This window comes from Cygnus atratus, chromosome Z, assembly GCF_013377495.2.
Source record: "Cygnus atratus isolate AKBS03 ecotype Queensland, Australia chromosome Z, CAtr_DNAZoo_HiC_assembly, whole genome shotgun sequence".
Taxonomy (NCBI): Eukaryota; Metazoa; Chordata; class Aves; order Anseriformes; family Anatidae; genus Cygnus; species Cygnus atratus.
In genome coordinates this window covers 10,060,517-10,083,307 of record NC_066396.1, presented here as the reverse complement: position 1 = coordinate 10,083,307, position 22,791 = coordinate 10,060,517, and the positions used below count along the sequence as shown (strand labels likewise).

General features: G+C 57.4%; 1 protein-coding gene across 9 annotated transcripts in view; it reads left to right on the top strand.

Moving 5' to 3' along the window:
- Positions 1 to 832: 832 nt before the first annotated feature.
- ATOSB (atos homolog B) overlaps positions 833 to 22,791 on the top strand; it is a 35,766-nt gene continuing 13,807 nt past the window's right edge. For 2 of the 9 annotated variants that reach the window (XM_050716211.1, XM_050716207.1), the window contains exon 1: positions 8,382 to 8,688. The gene's annotated coding sequence lies outside the window, so the exon portion shown is untranslated. Of the gene's footprint in view, positions 990 to 2,215; positions 4,187 to 5,476; positions 5,567 to 8,381; positions 8,689 to 16,150; positions 16,311 to 21,895; positions 22,073 to 22,791 lie in introns of those variants that run through there. The other 7 variants (XM_035563815.1, XM_050716209.1, XM_050716206.1 and 4 more) reach the window with 7 other exon arrangements.

Here is a 22,791-nt window from a genome sequence, read left to right as displayed (position 1 = left end):
AGAGGCCTGTTGGACAGGAGGCCAAGCCTGTGGGGCCAGGACACACTGCGTCCATGGGGTGGGTGTCTGTGGTGCCATGGGTCTGTGGGACAGGAGGCCTGGTCTGTGGAGTCAGGACAGGTGGGTGTCCATGGGATGGGTGTCCGTGGGGGGGAGTGGAGGGGGTATCTGTGGGGTGGGTGTTTGTGGGGTTGGGGCTCTGTAGGGCAAGAGGCCAAGTCTGTGGGGCTGGGACACACTGCGTCTGTGTGGGGGGGGTGTCTGTAGGGTGGGTGTCCGTGGAGCTGGGGCTCTGTGGGGCAGGAGGCCAAGCCTGCGGGGCTGGGACACGCCACGACCATGGGGCGGGTGTCCGTGGGGTGGGTGCCTGTGGGGTGAGTGTCAGTGGGGCGGGTGTCTGTGGGGTGTGTGTACGCGGTGCCAGAGCCCTGTGGGGCAGCAGGCCAGCTCTGTGGGGCCAGTACATGCGGTGTTCATGGGGCCGTGTCCGTGGGGTGCGTTTCTGTGGGGCCTGGGCCCTGCGGGGCCGCCTCAGGGGTTTTGGGGTCACTGCGACAGCAGCGCCCCCCCCCCTCCTCCTTCTCCCACTTCTCCCCCCTCCCCCCCCCAGCCCCGAGCCAGGCCCCGCCCCTTCCCCCGCCATCCAATGAGAACCCTCCCCGCGAGGGGCCGCCCCTTCCCCGCTGTCATCACACACCCGCACGTGGAGAGGGCGGGCCCCGCGCCCCTCGCGTCACCACCGCCGCGCCCTCCCATTGGCCTCCCCCACCCTCCTCTCCCCTCTCCCCCTAGCCGCCTGACCAATCAGCGGCGCGGAGGCGGCCGGGGGGGCGTGGCCCCGCGGCGCACCCGGAAGGAACGCCCGGAGTCGGGGCCGCGGCGGCGGTGGCGGCGCTGCTGGGTCCGGGCCGGCACCGAAGGGGTTAACGCTCCCCTTTCCCCCCCCTCCCCCCCCCCCCCGCACCCCCAGCCGGTTCCGGTTCCAGAAGGTTCGGGGGGCTCCGGGCCCGGGGCGGAGGGGGGGGGGGGGATGAGGGGACGGGGGGGGGCGGGGCGTGAGGTGAGCGGGGGGGTGGGGACGGGGGGGGTTTTGGGGTGAAGGGGTTTGGGGACGGGGGGTATAGGGAGAAGCCCTTCATGGGGGTGTTGGGGAGAAGGGGGTTTGAGGGACAGGGGGTTTGGGGACAAGGGGTGTAGGGACAGGGGGTGTAGGGACGGGGGGTGTAGGGACAGGGGGTGTAGGGACAAGGGGTATATGGACGGGGGGTGTAGGGACGGGGGGTGTAGGGACAGGGGGTGTAGGGACGGGGGGTGTAGGGAAAAGCCCTTCCTGAGGGTTTCAGGGACAAGGGGTTCAGGGACAAGGGGTTAGGGATGAGGGATATAGGGAGAAGCCCTTCCCAGGAGTTTTGGGGACAAGGGGTTCAGTGACAAGGGGTATAGGGAGAAGGGGTTTAGGGGACAGGGAGTTTGGAGACAGGGAGTTTAGGGACAGAGGGGTTTGGGGACAAAGGGGTTAGGGATAAGGGAAATAGGGAAAAGACCTTCCCAAGGGTTTTAGGGACAAGAAGCTTGGGGACAAGGGATATAGGGTGAAGCCCTTCCCAAGGGTTTTGGGGACAAGGGGTTTGGGGAGAAGGGATTCAGGGACAAGAAATATAGGAAGAAGCCCCTCCCGGGGGTTTCGGGGAGAAGGGGTTCAGGGACAGGGAGTTTAGAGACAAGGGGTATAGGGAGAAGCCCTTCCTGAGGGTTTTAGGGACAGGGGGTTCAGGGACAGGGGGTTCAGGGACAGGGGGTTCAGAGACAAGGGGTTTAGGGAAAAGGGGTATAGGGGGAAGCCCCTCCCAAGGGTTTTGGGAAGAAGGGGGTTTGGGGATCAGAGGGGTTGGAGACACGGAGTAGGGACAAGGCGTTTGGGGACAGGGAGTTTTGGGACAAGGGGTTCAGGGACAAGGGGGTTAGGAACAAGGGGTATAGGGAGAAGCCCTTCCTGAGGGTTTTAGGGACAAGAGGCTTGGGGAAAAGGGATATAGGGAGGAGCTCTTCCCAAGGGGTTCAGGGATAAGGGGTTAGGGACAAGAGGGAGAAGCCCTTCCTGAGATTTTTAGGAACAGGGGGCTTGGGGACAAGAGATATAGGGAGAAGCACTTCCTGAGAGTTTTAAGGAGAAGGGGTGTGGGGACAAGGGTTTTGAGGAGAAGCCTCTCCTGAGGGTTTTAGGGACCAGGGGCTTGGGGACAAGGCTTTCGGGGAGAAGCCCTCCCCGAGTGTTTCAGGGCGAAGCGTCACCCGGCCAAGCCCCGCCGCCGTACCCGTCTCGCCCCGGCAGGCAGAGCGGCGCTGGCGTGAGCGAGGCGCGGGGGCCGCCGCGGGACTACGGCTCCCGGCATGCAGCCCGGTGGCCATCGCCCCTGCGGGGTCGGTGCCGTTCGGGTGCCGGGTTTTTGGGGGGCCTGCTGGCGGCGGCACGGCTCGCCGGGGGGGCTCGGCCACAGGGAGCGAGGCGGCGCTTTGGTTTCGCTGCTGGGGTTTGTCCTGGCAGCTGCCTCACAGCTGAGCGAAGCGCCCAGGCCGTGTGCGCTGCTGCCGGTACGTGCCGAGCTTTCCCCGTCCCTGCGTCCCCCCGGTCCCTCGGCGTTTTCAGGTCTTGCTCCCTCCTGGGCTTGAGGAGAGGGGAGGAAGCTCCCTCCCCGGGTTCAGCTGGCCTCCGAGGGCGGGGAGGCACATCTGCACTGCTGTCTTCCTCCTTTTTGTCCAGCACCAGCGTCTAGTCCTGGCATGTCTCTGCATAGCAAAGGGCAGAGACACCCAGGCTTGATTTTTTTTAATTTTTTTTCAGGTTTTCCTCCTGATCCTGAGGATGGTTTCAGGGGTTGGGCAGTGATCTGGCGGCTGAAAGTTGGTTTTCCTAGACTCCTGACGCTTCCCCAGCCCGGTACCTGCCCTTACTGCTCCGTGCCTGCCCGTGCTTGTCCCCTTTCGGTGCTAGGTCTGGTGGCATCATCACGCACAGTGTGGAAACCCACAGTGCCTGGGGGGCAGGATGCTTTCTGGGTACAGAGCGAGGAAACGTGTCATCCCTATGCATGTGGCAGCGGAGGTAAAGGGAAGATACAAAGCTGTACGGGTTAGGAAAATGGTGTTCTGGTGTTCTGAGAGGACTGTCAGCATGGCTGCGATCGAGTTATCGGAGACTTCCCTGGCTGGAGGAATTAATGAGTCAGGTTTGAAGCAGGACATGTGTGAAGGGCAACGCGGGCGAGATCCCAGAGGGAGTCATTTGTACGCTAGCAGATGGCTCGTGGAGGATGTCGTGGGTGATTCTGCAGCGAAAATCTCCTGGAGGTTTTGCCTGGTCCCTTTCCATCTCACACCACAGCTGGGACCCCCTCCCTCCAGTGGGTCGCGTGGGTCCCTGCACCCGGGTAACAGCTGCGTGTTTCTGGTCTGCTCTCCTGTTTGCAGCACCTGGCAGCTCTGCTTCCCGGGGCAGTCTTCTCTGAGCAGCTCTTCGTTTGTTTTTCCATTTCTCTTGTGCTCACAGGTAAGCGAGCCAGGTTGCTGTAACCTCCAGAAAACCTGGCCTCAAAACGTTTGAGGTTTGCTCTGAAAACTATTTTATTTAACTGGGAAGCTGCCTTGCACACATCTTTGTCCTCTCTTTGCTCCTCTCCTTCGTGGTCTCCTTTTCTTGGCCTCTCCAGTGCTTAGCAGATGATTAATTTTCCCCGTTTCTGTCGCTATCCCCAGCTGATTGTGAACCCTGTGATAACAGCAGCCGAGCTCGCGTGCTCTGCATCTCAGAGCTGCAGGACAGGCCGGTGGTCTGCAGCCAGGGCCGCCTGCCTGGTGGCCTGGACCACCCCCAGCCGAGCAGTGCGGTGGCAGAACAGCACTTGGATGGAAGCCTGCGGAGAAGTCCTGTGTGCTGCAAGAAGTACAGTCAGCGATTCAGCTGGAAGTGCTTTTAATAATGAACCCATGTCCCGGGCCCGGGCTGATGCCAACACTGTGATTGTTGTTGGAGGTTAACAGAGACGCAAAGCCCTTTGTGCAGGAGCTGAAGTGATAATCCACATCTCCTGGCCTCAGCCCACGGGGGGGTGATCGCTGCCTTCCTGGGAAGGGTTTCTGCCAGTCCCTATCGGATGGATCGCCCTCGCTTCCTGTGCCACGGCAGCATGTGGGTGGCAGCTCTTCAGCCGTGTCTGAGGCAATTCTTGTCGCTGGCACGCTCATGCTCACAGCCTTCCGGTGTGGAACAGCAGGGAATCAGTGGAGGCTTTTAAATGTGTATACACGTGTATATGTCTTATATATATTTATATGCACATGCACAAGTTGCTCTTACAAGGGCTTGTTCTGCTTGTAAGCTCTCTGAAACCGTATCCCTGGTGACTTGGTGACCAGCAGCACAGCATCCCTGTGGCATCTCTCCTGGGACACTGGCACGGGTTGACCTCCCAGCTGGGTAGCTGAGGGTAACATCAAGCAGCAGCTTTCTGGGTGCCTTCACGGTCATTTCATGGACCAGTGCAGCAGGAAGCTGGTGTGTGGGTGCCTCTGTGTGTCACGGTGCAAAGGCTGAGCCCGTACCGCTGCAGAGCAGAGCGTGGCTGCAGGGGAGCAGGGACTGCCCCCAGCCAGCTTTTGCTGATCATCTGAGTGACCAGGGGAGTGTGAGGCCTGGTTTTGGGGAGGCTGGTGCTGTCCTGGTTTTCAAGGAAATCACTTCTGCACAGTGCTGTCTCCGGTAGCCTGTAATTGCAGCACTCGGAGCCCAGGGAAGAGTCTTAAACAACGCCTTTGTGACAGTTTTGGCTGGCCTCGCGGAGTTTTCTATAAAGCAGTTGTCGCTTCCCCCCCTTTGCTGTAGCCTGGGAAACGCTGCAGCGTCGGGTTTGGCTGGGTCTCTTTGGGTTGCTGAGAGCGCTGAGTCCCCCCGCAGCGGTGTTTGGCCCTTCCTGCCTTGGCTGTGCCGTGAGGTTTGGTGGGCAGCCTGGGGAGAGCAGTGCAGAGGCTGAGCTTGTCCCTAAACCCTATCCCGCTGTGCCCATGGATGTACAGGCAGCGCCCCTGTGGTGGGGCAAAGCCAAGGCTTCCCCCTGAGTTTGGGGAAGGGAAACGGCGGCAGCGACCTCAGCAGCTGTCTCTTGGATCCATCTCTGGCTCCCTGAGGGAACCAACAGCACATCTGCCTGGAGCAGTGTTGTACACGGGGTGATAACTGGGACCACAGGGGAAGGTTGTAGCCAGGGGGGTGGCTTTAGCACGGGTAGGAGATACGGTGGGGTCTTCACGATGCTGGTGGTGCTCAGGGTCCCTCGGAGCTGTGCGCGGGCCATAAAACTGCTTGGCTTGGGATGTGAGCCATTGCTGACCAGCCAGCACTGGGGAGGTCGTCTTGTGTGGGCAGGTTATTTCTCAGCTGAATTTAACGTGTACCTTTAATGTGTATCACTTGTCTTTCCAGGTGACCCAACGGAGCCAAAACCAGCAGCCCCAAGACCACGCTGCGGGTGCTGAGAGCTGCCTTTCCTGTCTGCTTCAGCCCAGTGCCCAGGTTAGCACTCGTTCAATCGTTACCGGCTTCTCTTCCTTCTCCAGGACAGTTTGAGGAATGCTGTGCTTTCCTCCTGCCTCCCCTCAGTACCCCGGGGACAGCTCAGTACAGTGGGTGTCACGGAGCTGCTCACACCCCCGGGCTGTCAGGGTGGCCGAGGGAGCCTAGGTGGGTGTCACCTGCACTGCTAACACTGCTGAACACTGCACGCAGTCACCAGTCGGAAGCTCAAGGGCAGTGTATTTTAAACCCTTGGGAACTTGCTGTCTGTGGTGCTTGCTGGGCTTGTACTCCTGTCCACCAACAGTATGGAGCAGGCGGATTCCCCGGCTGCTGCTCTGCTGCTTGCTGTCCTTCAGCTGAAAAAAGAGAGCTAAGGCTTCACCCAGAGTTCACTACAGGCACGATCCTGCTTTCTGTCAGAACCAGTTGAGCTCTGCCTGCATTTTCCCAAGGCTTTGTACTTCTAGGAGGGAGCCTGGCTCTCGGCCATGGCGTATCAGTGAAGAGTTTCTGGAAGACTGGTAGCCTTTGTGTTGCCACTGACCAGAATTGTGAAGGCCTCTGGGAAGGGAGCCTTCACCTGCGCTTTGGTTTTTGGAGAACCGCAGCGAGGCTCTCCCTTGGCCCAGAGCTCAGGTGCAGTTTGGCCAGGAGAGGTTTCGTGGGGAAGCCGCCGTTCAGCGCACGTGACCGCCCGGGCTGCGTGGCTCTTCCTCTCGGCGTCTGCCAAGGAAGGTTGGGGCCAGGCCAGAGACAAGTGGAGGCTGGGCCTTGGGCCATCTTTTCCTTCCCGTTTCCTTCAGCCTGATGCCGAGGTGGAACCCGCAGGCAGTGGGGCAGGGGTAGATTCACCTGGGTGGTTAAAAGGAGGGAAGGAAGGTGTCCTTCATTCCAACTCCCAGTGACATGGGGTGGTGGCAGCAGAGCTGCCCCTTTGTCCAGCTGAGGTGTGGCTGGCACTAACGGCTGCTCCTTGCTGGGATCCTACATCTTTCTTAGTGATGGAAAAGAGGTATATTATGTGGCTTCGACCAGAGAAGAGGTATATTTTGCTGGAGCTGCTTGCAAATCTCCATCCACCAAGCTCTCAATACTCTCTCAGGGCTCACCTTCCTTGTGACAAGAGGCATTTTAACACAAGGATCACCATCTTTGATCCACGTTTTTTTTTTTTTTTTTTTTTTTTTTTTTTTAAACTTTTGACCAAATAGTTTGACACCTCCCAAGACAGCAAACCTCTGTGTATGTGTAATGCAACAGCTTCTTCCAGTACCTGGCCATAGCATGAGCCTCTTCCCTCTGCCTTGGATATCACCTACCCCAGGTGATATCAGTGAGTTTATATTTGGGCTGAATTAAGTTTGTTAGCTCAGATCAGTGCAGCTGGCAGTAGTCTGGTACAGCTGGCAGACCCTTGGATAGATTTGCAGTGCCTCCATCAGGAAGGGGATGCGATGCCCTGCTGTCAAACTCAGAGCTGATAAAACCGGGGTTAGATGTTCACCAGAAAGTGGTCAGCCTAGCATCAGCCAGCCTGCTCTTAGCACGTTTGGGCTGCCATTGCCCCTTGGTCATACCAGTAGGTCCTCTTTCCACTGGAAACCTCAAGGAAATGCTGCTCCCCCTCCAGGGTTGGGGCCTGGGTTCCTCTTGTGTATTGGCACTGGAGTTATGCAAGGAATCCCCTCTTTGCCCTACTATCTCTGCTGCAAGGAGGGCGGGCATTCAAAGATCCTGTTCTTGGGAGTGTTGGGACAGCTGGATCCTTGTTCAGTTCTTGCTGCTCCCAAGAATGGAGCAGAGGATCATCTGCTGGGGCTAATTTTAGGCCTCCAAATATTGCCGATGTCCCTCTGAGCTCCTATTTGTGTGCAGTCCTGCTATGCAAGAGTCCTGTGTACTAGGGTGTAAAGGTTTTGCAGGGGCACAGTGTGCTGGGGATTAGGAAGAACTTTGAATTCCTCACTTACCTAAAGTGTCTGAGCCAAATCCTTTCCATATCGGGTGTAGGTGTGACCCTCCTTTTTTTCAGCCTCATGCCAAGCACCCTTTGGACCTTGCTTAGTGGGTGCCCACGCATTGCGTGCCTGCAAACCATCAGCTTTCCAGCCTTTGCCTGCCAAAAACTTAGCATCCCTCTTGTTCACAGCAGTCAGTTCCTGTCACCTTGGATGGATGCATCCAGCACCAAACGCAGTTTTCCGTGAAGGCTTTGGGTGTGGAAATGCTCCGAGGCCTGTGAGAGCAGGTCTCTGACCTTCTCTGCGTGGCTGTGTGGCTGCACAGCATCTGCTGGTGACATCCTCCCACCTAGCGTGGCACAGGGTGAGGCCTCCGGGCCTCTCCCTTATCTACACACACGCAAGGCTTTTCAGCCCCTCTGAACTTTCTGGTTTCCACCTGCTCAGGCAATTGCTGTCACGTCTTTCAGCCAAGCTGAGGTTAGCACCGAGCTCTGCCGAGTTCTGTGTCGAGACAAGATGTGGCTCTGTTGTTCTGGCCCATCTTTATTTTTAGCCTGTGTAAGACTCGTTTGATGGTATCAGAAGGAAGTTGCACGTTCTCCTGAGCTCCATGACTCATCCTGGATGAGGACCGAGGCTTTGCTAGCTTCTGCCATAACCCTCAAGTGATGTAACCCGTTGTGGTGGGCCCTGTGCGATCTGGGGAAGGGCAGGGGAGGGAGGAGCAGCAGCAGAGAGGGAAGCAGAGCTTTTAAAAGTGTTTTATCCATCTTGTTAAGTCACTAAATGAATTCTTCTGAAGATACCGGCGGGTATCACACCTGAATGTGGCTCGGCAGGGTCCTCTGTCTTTCCTTGCATCTCGTGCCTGTGTCGGAGAGGAGAAAGGGAGAGGAGCTGTGCTTGCACGCTGGGCTGAGTAACTGTTTAACAGCACATAGCAACAGTAGACAACAGTTTTTAGGACAGGAAGCGAATCAGGATCTTGTCTCCTGTTCAAGCCACAGCGAGGTTAAGTGCAGCAGAACAGAACTGCCTAAAGTGGAAATGGGCTGGGACCGGAGAGCGGAGACTTGCCGCCCTAGAGACCTCCGCTGGGCTGCGGCGAGAGGAGCCTGGGACCTCTGTTTCCATCAAACCTGGTGCTGCCTCAAGGTAGAAGGAGCTGCAGGGGGCTTTCTGACGTGCAGAAAGCCGCACGTTGTGCTGCTGGTGACAGCGGGAGGTGGGCAGGGGCTGCGTGTCGCTGCGGGGACGCTGTCACCCAGGTGGGGCGATGCGCCTGGGTCCGGCGCGGGCACCGTGCCCACCCGGTGGGCCAGGATGGGGGCTTGTGGGGTCCGCCTGCCCCCTCTGCCCCTTCTTTTTCCTTGGGGTTTTTTGGGAGCACATCAAGGAGGTTTGGCGTGTGGGATGGCGGGGAGGGGACAGCAAGGCTTGGGGGAGCAGAGACAAAGGAGGGAGGCAGCGGGGCGTGCTGGGGGTTTGCCATGGCAACTCGAGCTTTCGGCAGCCTGTGCCGCGGCGCTCGAGCAGCCTCCGGGCCGGCCGTGCATCCTGCTGCAGCCCTGGATGCAGCCCTGGAGCCCTCCTTTTGTGGGCTCGGTGCCCCCCCAGCACCCACAGCCATCCTCCCTGGGGAGCAGCCGCGGGGCGAGCGGCCGCGGCACTTTGTCCGGCTCAGGCAGCTCCTGTTTGCTCGGGTTGAAGCCTTGAGTTGCAGAGCAGGCCCAGCCGGAGGGAAACCGGTCTCCTAAGCCCTCTCACTGAATCACGGAGGGCAGCGTGGCGTCCTGCTGCCCTTGCTCATCCTCGGTTAATCGATGTAAGTGGGTCCTGCTGTGCCTGCATCTTCCAGAGGTGCCAGGCCCCGTACCGCGCCGTCCATCTCGCGCAGCCGGTTTGCCTTGCTCCGGGGTAGCTGTACGCTGATGGGGAGCGAGCAGACACTGATGAGCCCTGTGATATGGTCTGAGACCATCCTCTGGGCAGGTAAGGGAGGCGTTGAGCAATTCTGAAGCTGCTTTCAGGCAGACCCCTTGCCAGAGGCTGGCAGAGGGCCAGCCCCTGGTACTGAAGGAAGCAGGGAACATCATTGCCACTTGCTGCGTGCAGAGAAGGGGTCAGGAAGCCAGGCTCCAGCCTTGCCATAATGCGAGTGTGTCTGAGACCTGACCTGTCGTCTGTCAAGTGCCTAAAGCCTTGGGTGTGAGCCAGGGGAACGGGACTGGCTGGTCGCAAGCACAGCTTGCCCATCTCGACACGGATCACTGCGTGAGCTGTAACCCTCTCTCGTTACACCTTCCAAAGGTCAGTGCTCACAGTGAATTACAGTGCTCTGCCCCCAGCCCAGCATGAGGGAGGAAGGAGCCTGCCCTGCCGTCAGAGGATGCTCTGAACTGATGCTGGTCAGACATGTGGGGTTGTTACAGGACATGTATGCTGCCGTGGTGCCTGCGGTCAGGATTCATCTGGGACCAGGATGTTCAGGCAGAGCTGGAGGGGAAAGGATGCCCAAACAGCCCTACATTTTCTGCACTGGCAGCTGGAGCTTCCTTCCCATGGGGGGAGCTGAGGCACTGATACCTGATGTTGAGGGCAATTTCAGATCATCAGCCCGAGCACCGCTCTTAATGCACGCGACCTTCAGCACTTGGCGTAAGAGTTGGCATTGCAATATGTTACAGGCGTGGACGGTGGCAGAGTGATCAAAATCCATTGAGCCAAGCAGTAGTTCCCTCTGACCTCATTTGCACAGCCTGTTTCTTCTGATCTTTCCTCCAGACTGAGGCCCCAGGAAGTGCTATGAAATATCGTGGAGCGGTGGCAGGGCTGAGTGGATAAAGCTGTGCGGGGTGTGTGTGTGTGTTGGGGCGTGGATTGCCAGTTTCTAGGGCAGAGAGTGTTTTTTTCCATTTATACAGCACCTTGCATGCCGAGATCCTTGTCTAAGATTCGAGCTCCTGGGCGCTGTGACCCGATGAGTTATAACTGTGTCATCTTCGAAGTGCTGCTCCCCGTTTTTCTGCCTCGCCTCCTCACCCTGCGCATTTTTAAGCGCAGCACGAAGGATCAGAAAAGCCCCAAGGCAGCGGGGTCACATCGGCTCCCGATTCGGGGAGGAGTTAGGTGCTCAGTGCTGGAATAAGCATTTAGGGAGAGGCGGCCAAGAGAGATTTCCTCCTGGCTGAGCTGCTGCGCTGAGGTTCGGAAAGTACTGTGTGGGTTACGTGCTGCGCTCTGCTGCCATCGCCTCGGCGGCTTTGGGACACGCACGCCTGCGTGGAGCCAGATGGGGACACTTTGTTGAGGAGCATCACTCTGATAAAATGGACGGTGACCTTTTGGACATCAGGAGCAACAATCATGGTGCTGCTGCTGAAAAACCGCTGGGGATTTCAGCAGGGACATGAGGAATCATTACGTCCAGAAGCAAACTTTGCCTTGGTGGGCACTGCTACCTGCATTCCCTAAATTGTGAAAGATAGGCAAGCCCAGCGGTGCTGTACAGATTGCCCTGTCTGGAAGATGCATAAAGGAGATTCTGTAAGAGCCAACTTTTTGTTGAGAGCCAACCGAAACCTGGGGGAAGCACGTCTGGACTCACTGCACTGGGGTTTTCTTGCTGCCAGCCAGCAATTCTGTGGCTGTGCGGTGAGGGCGTAGCAAAAACAGTTAGCAGACACTTGTGTCCCTTCTGTACCATGCTTCCCTTGCTGATGGGATTAGACTGGGCCAGCGGTGTACAAAGGCTAATTCCTCAGGTCCTCTCTGTCGCAGCTGCCAGCAAAGGAAAGCACTTGTGGCATCAAGTGGCAGGCCTGAGCTTTCAATTCATCTTCTAGGAGCCTGCAAGAGCCAAAAATATTATCAGGCTTTGAGGAACTGGAACGTTCTCAGACTTTTTGTCTCGGACCCGTCAGCCTGCCTCTCCCTGCGGCTGCTGGTCTGGGTTCTAAAGGCATTTGCAGCAATTTGTCCTGGCCGGGTGATAAAACTTGGTGGAGAGAGCCAGAAGTCGTGGCACCAAGCTGCCAGCCTGAAAGTGCTCCTCTGGCTGCTGTGCCTGTTTCCTGCAGCCGAAGGACTGCTTCGTGGCTTGGATGTGTGGAGGAAGCAGGCTTCAGATTGGAAATAGCCTCTCCCTTTCTCCTCTGCAGCTCTCTTCCTGGCAGCTCAGTAAGAGTGATTTATTACTGATAACAGCTCTCTCTCATTCTGTTTCCCTGCACTATCTTACTGGTAGAGTAACCGAATAAAACGCAGCGATGCTTCCTGTAGGAAGCTGCTATCAGAGGCCTGTCGTGTAGCAGAGGCTGGAAGCAAGGAGGAGCAGTTTACCAGGAAATGCCTGTGTTTGTTTCTCGGGAAGGAAAAGGCATCTCACCCCTGAAAGCATCCTCACAGCCTAACCCCAAATGTCGCTGGTGGAGCTGCGCCAGCCTGAGCAGCGCTGAGAATGCTGCCCTCCACAGCCTGGGAAAGGTCTGACCAAGGTGGTGGTACGGGGAGAAAAGTCAAATTCTGTTCTGTAAGAGAACGTCCAAGAGGAGTACCAAAAAGAAAAGGTATTGCGTTTATAAATCCTTGTAAGGAAAGAGCAGGGAATTTCCTTCAGAGTGAGCTTGTCTGAAACTTGATATGTCTCAGATGTGTGTTAAGAGAGAAATGAAAAGATTGCGCTATAAAGCGATAGGGGATAATGAATTTAATCTAATATGTTGTGCCCTGGGAAGCAGAGCTGGGGCAAGGATATTGGCAGTAACATGCTTTGTGTGGCAACAAAAGCAAATACCACCTGAACGCACGTCCCTAGGATGGTGAAGGGGTTTGCTCTGTAGGGTCCCCAGGAGGGTGGAGCAGGACCAGAGGACAGGAACCTGGGGGAAGATGCTGGGAGATCTGTAGATGAGAAGTGCCCGATAGCTGTGTATCTTCCTGCATTGTGAGCTTCGCATTCCCATTTGGCAGCTCTGGTGAACTGGACAGCAACGCTGGGCTCTTAACCTCACTGTGGTCGCGATAAATGCAGCAGAGAAAAAATAACTTGAATAGCATTAGTGAAATGTCTGAATTGGAGCCTAAATGATCGAATCTTTATCGTTAGCCTCTGTCTTTACAGAGTAGATGGATGGTGATCCAGCCCCCTACCAGCCTTTTGGGAGCCAGGGCACTCTTCTGTTTTATAATGCAGTCTCTGAGAGTCTATTTTTTTTGGTTTCTGTGTGATATTACCTTTTCTTGGCTGAGTTCCCCTGCTGCATGCTGGGGTTGTCAGAGGGCAGGATCCCCTAATGCTAAGTGAATGACTTTTTTCTTGAGGTTTGTTTGACAGAAAGCTGCTGTTTTCCCCCCATTTACTGATGGGCACCGCTGCGATTTCTTGCCCCTCCTGCAGGAGCAGCAGGGGCACTTCGGGCCAGGCCGAGTGGTGCAGAGACCAGGAGCTTTCCGTGCCACAAAGATGCTGCTGTGCTTATGCCCTCCTGCTTGACACCCTGCACCTCCCACCCGGTCCTGCAGGGATGCACTGCACTGCCCCTACAGCAAAGACACCCCTCACCCAGGGGCTGGCCAGCGATGGGATGACAGCCTAATGTGGGCCACACCGTCCTCACCCTGCTCCCCAGTGCTGCCCATCTGCTCCTTTTCCCCGGGGCAGGGACTGCACGCCGTGCCTCAGTTTCCCTGTGAGGCAGGGAGGGACAGAACCAGACTGGTAAGGGGTGGAGGGGAAGTTGCAGCAGCCGGTAGGAAATGGCATTTTGGGGTGCTGCGAGGTGGCCCTGCCCCATCCTGTCTGTGGAGGAGGTGTTTTGGGGTGCTGTGTCGAAAGCTTGCCCTGCCTGCTGTGAGGGTGCTGTTTTGGGGTGCCGCAAAGCAGCTCTGCTTCGACCCAGCCGCAGAGCTGGCATCTCTGGGTGCTGCAGAGCAGCCCTGCCCCACGCTGCCTGCTGCCGTGCCGGGGATCCTGCCAGGCTGGGGATTGCTGGCTGCATCTCCCATCTCCTCTGCTCACCCATGTGCAAGGTGTAAGATCACGGGTGGTCCCGTGGCCCTGCTTCCACCAGTATCTGACTCACAGGTTGCTGCTGGGGCACGGGTCAGAGCTTACCTGCTCAGGAGGAGTCAGGAGCGCTCTCTCCTACGTGCAGGCTGCAGCGGGAGCTCCGTGGCATCCCTCGCTGTCCGTGCTTTGTAGCTTGGGGCAGAAGCAGAGGGGTCCTTGCAGGAGTGGTGAGAGGAGCACACGGTCCTGCTGCTTCCTTCCTCACCCCTGTTCCTGTTTTGCGGCCCCAAATCCGCCTGCTTGTGGCACGGATTGTAATTAACCTACTAAACTGGGGACAGGCACTGTACAGAGCTGCAAACCCTTCCCACCCCAGTGTCGCTGCAGCAGCGTGGGGCAGAGTCCCCACAGGCACTGCTTGGCAGTGTATGATATTGAGGATGAGTTTGAGGATGGTCGACGGGGTCTTGTTCTGCATCCTGCAAGCCTCCAGCAGGTTGTCAGCACAGCTCTTCCGTAGGTCCCGTGGCTGTTGGAACCTGCCGTGCCTCTGTGAAGCACTTTGTCTGTGAGGCAGTGCCCCAAGGGTTAAGCCACGGTCGTGGGGCAGGGTTTGTAGCAGGAACAAAGAGGGCTTTTAAAGTTGGGATAGGAATAGAGGGAAGGGATTGAGCCTTTCCCAGTGTGTTGAATTACAAAGGTCATGGAGACCCCTTTGCTGGGAGCCAGCAGCAGTTGAGGTCCCTGTTGGAAGTGGGGCAGAGAGAGAGGAGGTTGTGGAAAACGGTGAGAGCGAGTTCTTGGGGAGCTTTAAGACCAGAGTGAAAACTCAATTGTATCCCGAGACAAATGAGCACTGAACACAAGGCTGGGAGCCGGGGGGCCGGGATTGTCTGCTCAGTTCAAACCTTCTGTCCTGACGTTTTGGGGTGGCTCTGTTTTGTTTTTTCCCCTGTATCTCACTCCTTGATGTGAAAGTGTTTAAGCTGTGCTATTCCCACCCCTGCTTTTGAGGCTGTTAGTGAACGTGTCAAGCATCCTTTCTGCAGTGGGGAATTGTTTTGCTGACTGGGGAGGCTGAGAGGGAAGGACCCAGCAGCACATTGGGGTGTCTGGGTACCCTGATCAGCGTGGGAACACACAGCTCAACTGATCAGGGCAAAAATAGCAGGAGCTTCTGTCTGGAGGAGTGGGGGTTAAATGCAGGGGGACAGTCTGCTGGGAAGGATCCTGGTGTAAAGTTAATTGGAACAAAGGAGGAAGAAGGAGCCCTTGTCTGCTGGCAGGAGACCGGCTTTCGATCCATGGGGAAGTGGTGAGGCTGTCTGGGCTGAACAGACCACACTGGGGCACACATGTATCTTGTAAGTGCTATCCAAAAGTGGGGGGCAAGGGGGCACTTGCAGCTGCCTCGCACATAGCAGCTGGATTTATGGCATCACCTGTGCAGCCAGTGCTGGGGCTGCTCCCTACTGCTCTGCGCCGGCGAGTGCTGCAGGGTGAGCAGAGGGTGCAAGGCAATGCCTGCGAGGGAGGCCCTCTCCAAAATGCAGAAGGGAGCCTGCAGGCACGTTTTGCTTTGTCAGAAGGCTTTTATATGCCTGCCCAGGCTAAAAGTGGATTTTTGCACGTGTGGTTCAGCAGGAAAGCCTAAGCCTGGTTGCTTTCCTATCCTGGCCTCCCTGCTTAGCGTCATCTGCGCTGGGTGCCCTGTGGGGCACAGCAGCAGAGGGACCAGCAGAAGAAGCAAGGGAAGGGATGGATGGCAGAAACCTCCACTTCCCTTCCCACAGCAAGGTGGGAAGAGAACACAGCTTGTTTCCATCCTGAGCCTCGGCCGGTGTGAGCCAGCCCACCCAGGATGTGTACGGAGGGCTGCAGGATGTGCTGAGTCAACAAGAGCATCCCCTTGCACAGGGAGGTTTGATCGGGGCTGCCAAGACAATAGGGGTTTGCAGCTTGCAGGAAGGGTGAGCGCCAGCTGCAAGCCACACGGTGGGCTTTCCAATTTTAGCAAACTCGGATTTGTGTTACTGACCAGAAAAGGAAGCTTTGTCCTTAAAACTTGCAGGCTGGGTTAGCAGGCGCTTGGCCATTCAACTCCATCCCTCGCCACGGGTACGCTCCCTAATCTAAGCTTTTATTTAATGAAATTCCACATCTGGTCCTTACATTGGATCAGATGACCTTGGATGTGATTTTTGGAACAAAGGGCTGATGCTTCACTGGGCTCTGTCTAGGAGATGGAAAGTGGTCCCAGGGAATGCTCCATGAGTGCTGGGTGCCAGCTCCAGCTATTTCATCTCCCTGAGTCCTGGCAAGAGGAGATGCTGGGAGGGGAACAGGCTCTGTTACAGCCTCTGTCCTCATGCTGGCAACTCCGGCTGGGTTGCTGCAGCCACCAGCTAAGTTAACAGCCTTGTGGCTGCTCTGTTTTTTTCAGTCACCATGAAGGGAGATGTGGGGAGCACAGAGCCACTGTGGAAAGGGGAACTCAGAAATGAAAGGCTTGGTTTGGGGCTCCTGGAGATGGTAAATGTCCTCTGTTGACCTTGGTAGATGGCTCATTGTCAGACTAGCAATCTGTGTGCCTGCCCTTGTTAACAGGAACCATTTCAGCAGAAGCATCAACTTCACGTACTTCTTGCTGCTTAGCATCTGCATTCAGAAAGCCTGAACTTCTCCCTCTGTCGTTGCCCCAAATCCTCACTTCTCACGCTGCCCTTTGACGTCACCTGAGCAGCAGAACCATGCCACTGACTTAAAGGTGGGTGAATAAATCTCTCTGCTGACAGTTCCCAGCTTGCTGCCCTGACGTGCACTGCTTCAAGGCAGTAAGGTCACTGTCACTGTACTTTGGAGGGATGCTCTGTCACTCTTTAGCCACGTGGGCTGCATAAGGGGGGCACAAGAGGGTTAAAAGGGATCCCTTGGTGTGGGAGGGATGTCAGAACTGAGAGCAGCGTGGCTGCTTCCCCTCTGATCCTCTCCCCAGCCTGGCTGAAGGGTGCTGTGGTGTTACACCTCTGTTACTCACAAATGGGGCGCCATCAGGACACCGTTACCATCAGTCTCAGATCGGAGCAGTGCCCCTGCATGTAGGGCAAGTTCTTGTTTAAAAGCTCGTGTAGGTTTTCTGTGCTCTCCTAGCCTCCCCAGGGCTTATCAGGAAGCCCTTCTTTTCAGAGCCTGCTTTCAGCACGTGCATTTAAATTGCTGGGCCTGTCCCGCTGATGGCTGCTGGTTTGTCCAGGTGCTTACCCGGTGCTGTGACCTCGGTGGCGCCGTGACCGCGGTGTTGGCTGTGCCTTTGGCCGTGCTGATAGCACACGGTGAGCACTGCGCATCTCCCACCCTGCTGCCCCTGGGGGCACCCTGGGGAGCAAAGCATCCTGATGGGAGCCTGCAGGAGAAGCCGTGGGGCTTGCCTTGGTTCTCTTTGCCCTGAGAAGGCAGATTTTCTCAGTGGGAGATGGATCCATGAGGCTGCAGCAGGGAGAGGCACAGCTCCACAGCCCAGGCGTGTGCACGGATCCGTGTCTTCCCTGCGTGCCTGCTCTCTCTCGCATGCTCCCTGATGGATGTGCTCTGCTCTGCAGAGCTGCTCCCCAGCAGGAGCAGTGATGGGCGATCTGCCTTTTGTCACCTCTGGCTGCTTCGGTCCCTTCCAGAGCCTGAGGTCGGCCAAGGAAGCTCTCCACCCCGCAGAGCCAAACTGGGAGGAGGTGCAGCACGGGAGCACACACATCGGGCCGTGCCCAAGGCAGGTCCGCCGGGTGTCCCTCCAGCAGCCAGAGGTGGGGTCAGCCTGCCAGAGGGCTGATAAAACCACCGGGTTTGCCTGGAAGGCAGCCTCGGAGCCTGGAGGAAACCCACCCCCAGCCTCCTCGCTCCTTATCTCGGCCGTGCTCGCGCATGGCAGCGCTCCCGCTCCTGGCTGGCCCCGCCGCCCCAACGTGGCCTCGAGCCAGCGCTGCGGGAGAAGGGGGGTTTGGCACCGCTTCCCCTGCCCTGTTTGCTGCCTCACGGAGCTTGTGGCATTGCCCTGACGCCCGCAGCCGGCTGTGGTAAAATGGGTGAGTCAGGCAGGAGGAGGGGGTGAGTCAGAGGGGAGTGAGTCAGCGGGAAGCAGAAGGCAGGTGCTGTCCCAGGGCTGTCGGGGAGCCCAAAGGTCTGGCAGCCCGTGCCAGGTACCCCCAGGAGCTGGGGGAGCCTCAGGGCTCTGGAAGCAGAGAGGTGGAGACGGGGCAGGATTCAGCTCGGCCGTGTGGTGCACTGGGCCTGGGTGAGCACTGCACCGGGTCCCTGCTCATGTCTCACTGCCGGTATGTGTCCGTGTCCTTGGAGGCACTGCCAGAAGGACCGGAGACGAGCGCTGCAGGGGAGCAAAGCGATGTCAGGGCATCCCAGCCTCTGGAGAGCAGGGTGAATCCTTGTCCTGGGAGGCAGTGGGGCGTGCAGCTGCCTTGGGCAACCTGAGCAGGTCTCTGTCCTGGCTGGATCCTGCCCAGTAACCTTCCCCTCCACACTAGGAGAACAGGAGAGGCAGGATGGAAAAAGGAACAGTCCTTGCTGGGGCAGAGCGGGCTAAGAGGTAGGTCTGTACTAAGCCAGGGGGAAGAGCCGGGCTGGGGAGGATGCTGTGCAGATCTGGGCCACATCTGCAGAAATCCCCTGTGGGATCTGTGCCCCTCTAGCACTGCTGCAGACCCTGGAGGATGTCCTTGGGGGGTCGTGGATGGCTGCTCACCTTCTCCAGCTCTGGGCTGTTTAATTTCTGTCTAGCCCAGCTGGTCTCTGCTGAGTTTGACTCCTCGTGGTCCTGCTCATCACGTCTGAGGGCCAGTTCCCCATGGGAATGATGGAAGTAGGGCCAGCAGTGAAAGCAAATCACTGTGTATTTAGGGCTAAACTTCCTGGAGCAGGCATTTGGGATTCCCACCTAGGTATTTTGCAGCAGGTGCTGAAATAGGTACTCGGTATCTCTGACAACCAGAGACATGGATCAAATATTTGAAGGGAAAATACCCCCCGCTGGTCTGTGTTTGGGGGAGCCTCTTGTTTCAACATCCGTAAGGTCTTACAGGCTTGGAGCTGGCTCCAGGTACCTCCTGTCCTGCCTGGTTTTACCCTTGGCTGGGAGAGACGGAGATCAACAGGCGCCAGCATCCTCCAGAGACACCCAGGAGCCCTGGCCCTGTGTCGTGTCCATCACCTGCTGAGCCTGTTGGAGGTGAGGAGGGGAAGGGAAGGGCAGGCAGGCTGCTGAGTTGTGCCTGCTTGCAGGAGGCTCCAGCTGGGGCAGGAGGTGGTGGTGTCCCTCCCTGCCACGGGTGACAGCTCCCTCCTGCTGGCCAGCTTCTCAACCCTCGAGCTCAGTCTCTGCAGATTAACCTTTTGCCCCATTCCTCCTGCAGGGCTTCCTCCTGCCTGGGAGGTTTTGGGCTCCAGGCAGGTTGGGGTGAGTGAAGATGAGGCCGTGGAGGTGATGAGGGGCTGGAGGACAGGAGGGGAGCAGTCAGAGCAGCAGGTCTGTGCAGCCTGGGAGAGGGAAAGGGGTGTCACCGCTGTCGGCAGCTGCCTGGTGGGGCTTTGGAGAGAAGCCAGAGACGGGCTCTCCTGGGAAGTGCCCAGGAACAGGATAAGAGGCAGCGGCACAAGATGCATCAAGGGAAATTCCAATTAGATATTAGGAAAAATATTTCGCCACAAGGGCAGTTGAACTCTGGAGCAGGGCCCAGAGAAGGGGGAGCAATCTCCAAATTCGGAGAGCCTCAGCCCTCGGCAGGGACAGCCCCCGAGTGACTTGCTCGAGGTTGGCCCTGCTCCAAGCAGGATTGGACCATGAGATCCCTTCCTACCTGCATCGCTGCCTGGTCCTGCAGCCCTCGGGGCACCTAGCAGTGTAACAGCTCACGGTCTGTTGGGCTGACGTGGTTGTAGGTGCACAGAGGGCTTGGAGGTTTGTTTGTCCATCCCCTGGCCGTGGCACAGCAAACACCAGCCCTTCTCCTGGCTTGGTTCACTTCAGCCATGCGGTACGTGCAGTGCTGGGAACAGAGGTGCTGCAGCATTGCCCAGCTCATTGCTTTACCCCTACCTATCCCAGCTGGAGCACCCTTCTCCCCAGAGCACCATGCTATTCCCTCCCTGCTCAAGCATTAAAGGCCAATCTCTGATACCACAGCAGTAAAGCACAGGGTGATAAACCACCCACCCTTTTCCTCTGGGAGCATGGAGCTGTGGTCTGCAGGGGGATGCTCGTGCTTTCGGGGCCTGGAGTGGATGCCAGCCCCCAGCTCCACAGCTGGAGGGGCTCCGGGGTTATCTTCCCCGTGGTGCCTGTCCCAGGCCCAGAGACGGTGACAACTGGAGGGGGAAGTCACCAGTAGTCTTTTTAAAGGCTCCAGCTGCCTGACCATCCCAAGCAGATAGGGAGCAGATGGAGGCTGAGATGAGCCCAAAGGACTGTCTGGAAAGAATTACTTGCTCCCAGTATTTTCTGTTTCTTTGCCAGCCTTTTATTCTCATGGCTGCTCTTTTCCTGATCCTGTCCTTCTGCGAGGCTGGCTGCTGGCAGCTTCATCAGCCTTGTCTCCAGAAACAGCTTCGCTCTGAGATTTATTGAGTCTCCTAGCTTTGACCCTGGTGTCTGATGCTCCAGAAGCCTGAGTCCCGTGTGCAAGTGCCAAAAGGGTTTTTAGTGCTTTCCCTGTCCTGTCTGCAAGAGTAACAGAGCAAAGGGGGCTGCGTGTAGCGTGGGCAGAGCTGACCTGCAGCAAGAGCTACATGTGCCTCCCCATCTGGCAGAGGATGCCCCTGGCATTTAGGCTCCCCAGACACTTTCATGTGGGTTTTCAAGGTCTAGGACATTCCCATGAGCCCGTGTTTGTTCCCAGCTCCCTTCTTAAGTTGCTCATCTCAGCCTTTCCCTTGGGCTCGTTGCTGCTGGGCTGCGACTCAGTGCGAGCGCTGCGCGCTCCCTTCCCCTGGCCGCCTCTCCGTGCCATCCGCTTGTTGCTCAACCCTGCTCTGGGTCCTGTTGCGTTACTTGGATGTCCCTGTTACAACACTCATGCATCGAGAGCAGTGGCGTCCACTGATCTGAGCCAACAGGCCCTGAAATCTCTTCCCAGCTGCATGGGTAAGTCACTGCATGGCCGGGGACTCGCTGGTGCCTGGTGGTCCGTGGAGAGCTCTCGGTTCCTTCGTGGGCTCCCTATGAACATCATATATGGGGGGATGTCTGTGTCCCCTGTGACATAGCTGCCACCAGGGTTGGTGTTTTGGACCTGCTGGTGATGGTTAAGCTGCTCTCTGAGATCTCCGAGCTGTAGCAGCACAGCAAGCCACAGACTGCAGCAGCAGCAAGCAAAGCTTGCTTAGGGGGGTCTTCGTGTTGTAGGGACAGATGTGGGAACTCATGTCTTGTGCAGGAGGCTTGTCTGACGTGGCTGTATCTTGAACCCATCCCTGTCTGCTGTCACCCCAGTGATGATGCAGGATGCTGATATGCAGGCGCCCCAGTGCTGTGTGGTCCCTGCAGGCTGCACCTGCCAGTGTGCTGGTGCTAGCCCCTGGGTAGGTCCTCTGCCACCAAAACATGGGCCTTGGCATCCACAATGCTGCCATCTCCATCCAACACCTCCATCCCGAGGCCATCCCCACTGCATGCAGCTGCAGGATGCACTGGAGGTTTGGGGCTGTGGACCAAGGGGTTTGGGGGTTCCATGGGGTGAAGCAGGAGTTGGTGCTGCCCCACTGGCTTGAGTATGCCTGGAAGCAGGCATCCCAGGCCCTCTTGTTGTGCTTCAAAGAGGCTTGTGAACTCGTGTGTTTGCTTGGGCAAAAGTGGGGGTGTTCAGATGACAACTGTGGCACCCTTTTCCTAATGCCAGCAGAGAGTTTCTCTCTTATCTTTAGTGCTTGCTAGAAGAAGAGATTTTTGCCTTTCCCTGACAAGACACAGGACGTTGAATTCATGGTGGAAATGCCCCTTCCTCGCAGCAGCCCTCCTGGACGCATTCAGTTCTTTACAGTCAAACACCTCCAAAGCCTCACCCTGAACTTATTCCCAGCTTGTGTCACTGCGCTGGCCTTCACAGCCTTGAGACTTCCTAAATCGCAGCTGGAAAGGGACGAGTTAGGTGGGGGTGCAGGTGGTATCTCCTCCTCCTGTGCCACGTAGACGTCTAGCACGGGGAGTGGAAGAGATGCTGGATGTCCCTGCAGCTGCTGCCGCCTTATCTGCAGGCTGCAGCTTTGTGACGCCGAGCCGGGTGCCGGTGCCCAAGCACCTCCCTTGGAGGGCTCTTACAGTAAAAGGAAGTGTATCGCAAGAGGGGTTGCGGCGAGCAGGGACGCTTCCCACGGGGTCAGCGCTGCGTGCACAATCCTTTCTGCCCTCCTCACCGCAGGCACTTCACCTGCTCCATCTTCCAATCTGTAGCTTTGACACCTGTGCCCAGAGTTGCTCCGGGTGATGCAGCATCTCCGTGAGTTTCTGCGACGTGGTGAGCAGCAGGGCAGGTAGGGGAAGGTGACACTGCTGTGCCTCTGCCAACTGGCGACTCGTCACTGGGTCTGGTGGGGTGTGTGTGAGGAGGCTCAGGCTGGTGGGGCTGTAGGAGGGCGGCAGTAGGGGACGGGAGGAGATTGGTGTGGGCTATGGTGCGAGCTGCAGAGATCAGGAGGGAACACGGCTCATGTAAGGAGCTGAGGGTACGGGGGACACACAGGGGGTGCACCTAAACAGGGTCTGATGGCTGCGGAGGACAGGGATGTGGGGTGAGAGTGAAAATCAGCATGCAGCAGGGGATGCAGAGCCAGGCTGCCGGGCAGAGGATGTGGGGAAGGTGAGGATGTGGGATCAGGCAGTGTGGGTGGTTGCAGGGACTCGGGGCACGGTGAGGAGGAAGGTGGACGGCTCTGGTTGTGTGCGGAGGTGGCCGGGGGTGGGTGTTGACTGAGGGAGAAAAGAGGGGGCAGCTGAGGTGTGAGCAAAGAGGTTTCCATCACCCACTGATTGCTGTGCTGACATCCCTCAGCTTGCAAAGCCTCAGCCCCCAGCCCCAGAGCACCCTGCCAGGGGCTCATGCAGCAGCGAGGAGCCCGCTCAGGTCATGCTGCCCTGCGAAAGGGAGCGGACAGGATGGGAGTTAACAGTAGTGATTTGCCTTTCCTTTAGGGTCAAGTTAAACAGGTCAGGATAGAGTTCCCCAGGGCTTCTGATGCAAGAATAACCAACC